The following is a 5683-nucleotide window of genomic DNA, read 5'->3' as shown; positions in this document are numbered from 1 at the left end:
AGTCTAAGGACCACCCACCTCCATCCAGGTCTAGTAAGGTGAACATCCAAACAGCCTAGGCTCCCACAAAGCCAGTACGTGTAGTAGGATCAAAAACCCATTGCCATTGTTCTTGAGTTCTCAGTAGTCCTCATTGTCCTCTATGTTCAGCGAGTCCGGTTTTGTCCCACGATTTTTCAGACCCGGGCCAGCTGGTCTTGGTGAGTTCCCAATAGAACATCCCCATTGTCTCAGTGTGTGGGTGCACCCCTTGTGGTCCTGAGTTCCTTGCTCGTGCTCTCTCTCCCTCTGCTCCTGATCAGTGGCGGGGAGGAGGCAGAAATCTTTAATAAATAAAAAAAAAAAGAAACTGAAAAAAAAAAAACCAGAAGGAGCACTTACAAACTTCTTTTATAAAGTATTACTTTAATAGCAAAAACAGATAAAGACACAAGAACAGCAACAAAGAAAGCTACATACCAATATCCTTGATGTAAACAAAAATCCTCAATAAAATACTTCCAAATCCTGATTGCTCTTCAAGCTGATGAGGGAGAGGGACTTGATCAGGGGAGGGGGAGGGAAATGGGAGGTGGTGGCGGGGAGGAGGCAGAAATCCTCAATAAATAAATAAATAAAAAAAAATACTTCCAAATCAAAAAAAAAAAATTAGTACTGGTTGTGGTAGCGCATGCCGATAGGATTTGCTGAAGAAGGTAGAGGCAGGAGGATCACAAGTTTGAGGCCAGCCTGGGCTATACACTTTTTAAAAAAAGGACACACATACCCCTGCAACCTACTCATGCAGCCTCTGCATCATAGCCCCGCCCCCACACTCAGCCCAGCCCCTCATGCGTGACCAACCCATACCGGGATATGCTAGACTTGTTGCTTGAAATTCAGCTCAGGAACCCCAACTTGCGGACATGGTGAATCAGGTGATCAGATGCAAGGCTGCAGTCGCCTCAGAAATTGGAAAGCCTCTCTTCATAGAAGAAATCGAAGTAGCACCTCCCAAGGCTCATGAAGTTCGTATTAAGATCATCGCCACCGCCATTTGTACACAGATGCCTATACTCTGAGTGGAACTGATCCTGAGGGGTGTTTCCCAGTGATCTTGGGACATGAAGGCGCTGGGATTGTGGAAAGCATGGGTGAAGGGGTCAATAAGGTGAAGGCAGGTTACACTGTCATCCCACTTTACATCCCACAATGTGGAGAATGCAAATTTTGTGTGAATCCTAAAACAAACCTTTGCCAGAAGATATGAGTCACTCAGAGGAAAGGATTAATGCCAGATGACACTAGTATATTTACCTGCAAAGAAAGTCTATTTTTCATTTCATGGGAACCAGCACATTTTCTGAGTACACAGTTGTGGCTGACATCTCCGTTACTAAAATTGATCCTTCAGCACCTTTGGATAAAGTCTGCCTTCTCGGGTATGGCACTTCAACTGGCTATGGTGCTGCTGTGAACACTGCCAAGGTGGAACCTGGTTTTACCTGTGCCATCTTTGACCTGGGAGGAATTGGATTGGCAGTGATCATGGGCTGTAAAGTAGCTGGTGCATCCCGGATCATTGGTATTGACATCAATAAAGATAAATTCGCAAAGGCCAAAGAATTTGTAGCCTCTGAATGTACTAACCCCCAGGATTTCAGTAAACCCATCCAGGAAGTACTCATGGAGGTGACAGATGGGGGAGTAGATTACTCTTTCGGGTGCTTCAGCAACATGAAGGTCATGAGAGCAGCCTCAAGGTGGCGCACAAAGGGTGGGGAGTCAGTGTGGTGGTCGGCATAGCTGCTTCAGGTGAAGAAGTCGCCACTCACTAATTCCAGTTGGTGACAGGATGCACGTGGAAAGGCACTCCTTTGGAGTATGGAAGAGTGTAGGGAGTGTCCCAAAGCTGGTGTCTGAATATATGTCAAAAGAGATAAGAGTTGACGAATGTGTAACTGACACTCTATCCTTCGACCAAATTAACAGAGGCTTCCACCTGACGTACTCAGGGAAAAGCATTCCAACTGTTCTAAAGATGTAAGTTCAAAAGAGAACACTGTCCATCCTGTACTTTCTTCTGTGGTGGGATGTGACAGACTGACAGATCTGCTTCAGAAACTACTAGGAATGTGTGTAATCATGTCTCTAATTGAAAACAAGGCAAATAATCACAAGTCAGTTTTTTTAAACTCTCCATGTAAATAAATGCTGCTCAGGACATATTTTAACATAATAAAAATACTTTTTACATAAAAAATTAGTATATGTTAAATTAATTTTTGCTGGCATACAAAGTATTATTTTTCTATGATATATAACAATTTTCATATATGTATCATTATGTTTTCTTCTTTCAAAATATTTATTATTATTATTATTGTAAGTGAAAAAACCCAGAGAAATGTAACATGAGGGCCTGCTTGTTGGGGTTTCTGTCCTGCCCAGTTCCCGCATTCATTAAGTCCCAAGGAAAATCACACAGAGAGGTCTACATCAGTTATAAACTGATTGGCCCATTATCTCAGGCTTCATATTAGCTCTTATAACTTATATTAGCCCATTATTCTTATCTATGTTAACCACATGGCTCAGTACCTTTTTCATCAGGGCAGGTCACATCCTGCTTCTTCAGCGTCTGGACAGAACTGTGGGAAGAGCTTCCTTCTTTCCAGAATACTCCTGTACTCATTGCCCTACTTCCTGTCTGGTTGTCCCACCTATACTTCCTGCCTGGCTACTAGCCAATCAGTGTTCATTTAAAACATGATTGACAGAATACAGACAATTCTCCACACCACAGAAAGGGAAAGAGAGATGGATTTTGTGTATATATTACCTTGAGAAAATCATAGACCAACTTTTATGGAGTGGGTTCTCCCCTTCTGCCTTTCCATGAGTTCCGTAGATCCAACTCAATTCACCAGCAAAAAGAATTCTTCAAACATGAGATATGGCAGAAATTAATGTTTTGAATTTTCCTTGTCTTAGGTGGGAAATATTTTGACTACCATTCTAGCAATGAGCATGGAAGGGAAGAGAAAGAACTTTCTTTGCAAGCAAATAAAGAAATGATTTTTGGTTTATTAAGCTAAAGAAGATAAAGAAATGGGTACGTGAAATCAATGTTCAAAAATGATCTGAATAATGTTGTTCTTGTTAGCAATAAGAGTCAGTATGGAAAATATTTTGAACAGCACTTTATTAACTTAATTTTCAAACCTTGAATTATTTGTTTTGAAGCAATTCTATATTATATCCTATAAAAATTTGAGCATAAAAAAAAGAAAAATGATTACTGGGAAAATGCCAGGATTAATATTGCTGGATCATGTGATATATTCATGTGATACTGTTTTAGTCTTATAAGGAGTGTCCCTACTGATTTCCATAATGAATGTACTATTTTACATCCTACCAGGTGTGCATAAGAATTTCCTTTTTTTCAAATCCTCACTATTACTTAATTGGTTTCTTAATGACTGTCATTATGTGTAGAATGAGATAGAATTACAATATCATTTTAATTTGGATTTCTTTGATAATTATTGATGTTGGACATTTTTCACATATTAATTGCCCATTTGTAAAAACTTGATGCTTTTTTTAAACGTTCTTTTACTTATCCTTTTTGTTTTACATCATGCATCTCAACCCCAATTATTTCTTGTCCCTTCATATTTCCTCATTGCCATTGTAAACTCACACACACACACAAAATAAAATAAAATTTAAGAGAAAAAAGAAAAAAAGAAAGACTAATCATGAAAGCTGTAGTGTGACATAGTGAGTCATGCATTATCCTCTTTTACCCATATGTCTTTGTGTGCAAGTGTTAGTTGCAAAGAGTCATTGTTCTGGTTTGAGGACTCTGGTTTCTGCTAAACTATTGATGCTAGGAACTCACTGGGACTACTCTTAGAAAAACTATGGAACACTTCACAAATTTATGTGGCATCTTTGTTCAGGGACCATACTAATCATCTTTACATCATTCTGATTTTAGTATATGTGATGCTGAAGTGAGCACCATACTTTAGTTTTAAGAAATAGCTTCTCATATCATTCAGTCATTTGTTGACTAGTTTATTTTAATGACTTCATATTAATGCATCATAGAGGTACTAGCACATCTAGGTTTATTGCAACATTATTCATGATAGGGAAGGAAGCCTTGAAAAGAGTGCCTATTGGTATAAGAATGGATAAAAAATTAATATAATTGTTATCTATCTATCTATCTATCTATACATACATACATATAAATTTTATCCATAAAGAAGAATCATATTATGTAAGTTTAAGCAAAGTGTATGCAATTGTTGATTAAATCAATCTCACAAGAATAAATATCACATTTTGTTTCACTTGTAAGTATTATACTGTATATGAATATATAAAGTAATTTATGTACATATGACTTGAAAGTAAAAGAAAAATTGACCAGGAGAACAAAAAGAAGTAATAGCAGATGAGAGGGCAAGAAAGGGGAGAATAGTAGGAAATAGTAGAGATATGCTCAAAATACTATGTGTTTGGATAATAGCAAATATATAATTAATGCTATATAACAAAATATATTTATAATTAGTTTTTATCTATCCAAGTTTCATGAACAGTTAAAAAGTAAAACAGAACAATTTAAAAATGAAAAGAGAAGAATTAATTTTTCCCTTTTTTTAAATTTATTTATTTATTTATTAAAGATTTCTTCCTCCTCCCCGCCACCGCCTCCCATTTCCCTCCCCCTCCCCCAATTAAGTCCCTCTCCCTCATCAGCTTGAAGAGCAATCAGGGTTCCCTGCCCTGTGGGAAGTCCAAGGACCACCCACCTCCATCCAGGTCTAGTAAGGTGAGCATCCAAACTGTCTAGGCTCCCACAAAGCCAGTACGTGCAGTAGGATCAAAAACCCATTGCCATTGTACTTGAGTTCTCAGTAGTCCTCATTGTCCCCTATGTTCAGCAAGTCCTGTTTATCCCATGCTCTTTCAGACCCAGGCCAGCTGGCCTTAGTGGGTTCCTGATAGAACATCCCCATTGTCTCAGTGTGTGGGTGCACCCCTCGCGGTCCTGAGTTCCTTGCTCGTGTTCTCTCTTCTTCTCCTTATTTACATTTTGAAACAAAATATTTTTTATCATGTTTATTACCCTCTCCTGATTCCTTCCAGATCTTTTGCTGTTCTGGCATGTTAGTTAAAGATGTGTTACATTCTTCTATGCTGTGGAATATTTGTTTAATGATGGAAAGATGGGCTGTATTATTTTATACTACATTTGTTTAACTCCATGAAACTGTGTTTCTTTGCCGCCTAAAACAATTGATTGGCCTGAGAAAGCTAGGCAGGAGAAAGAAATAGTTGGAGCTGGAAGGCAGAGAGAATAAAGAAGAGGAGGGGAAAGGAGAAGCAAAATAAAATGAGAAGGAAGGGGGATATCATGGGGGCCAGCTGCCCAGCCACACTGTCATAGAGTAATAAGTAAACAAAGATGTATAGAATAGAGAACGGTAAAAGCAGACAGGAAAAAGGCAAATGGGATAATTTAAGTAAAATTTAGTCTAGAAATAAACCAAGCTAAGACCTGGCATTCATAAGTAAGAATAAGTATCCAAGTATTTATTTGGGAGCTGGATGACTGACCCCCAAGCAATAAAGAGAGAAAAAAAACTATACTCCTCAGTATTTACAAAGGCTTAGATTT

General features: G+C 38.4%; 1 non-coding gene and 1 pseudogene across 1 annotated transcript; one reads left to right on the top strand and one right to left on the bottom strand.

Annotated features, from left to right (window-relative positions):
- Nucleotides 1-881: 881 nt before the first annotated feature.
- On the top strand, nucleotides 882-2026 carry LOC101982554 (annotated as a pseudogene).
- A 1879-nt stretch (nucleotides 2027-3905) lies between these two features.
- On the bottom strand, nucleotides 3906-4012 carry LOC113458504. The gene has a single exon (XR_003378873.1). It is a non-coding gene; the product is annotated as a U6 spliceosomal RNA (small nuclear RNA).
- Between the last annotated feature and the right edge of the window lie 1671 nt (nucleotides 4013-5683).

Source organism: Microtus ochrogaster, unplaced genomic scaffold (genome assembly GCF_000317375.1).
Source record: "Microtus ochrogaster isolate Prairie Vole_2 unplaced genomic scaffold, MicOch1.0 UNK36, whole genome shotgun sequence".
Lineage (NCBI taxonomy): Eukaryota > Metazoa > Chordata > Mammalia > Rodentia > Cricetidae > Microtus > Microtus ochrogaster.
This window is presented reverse-complemented; position numbering and strand designations above follow the sequence as displayed.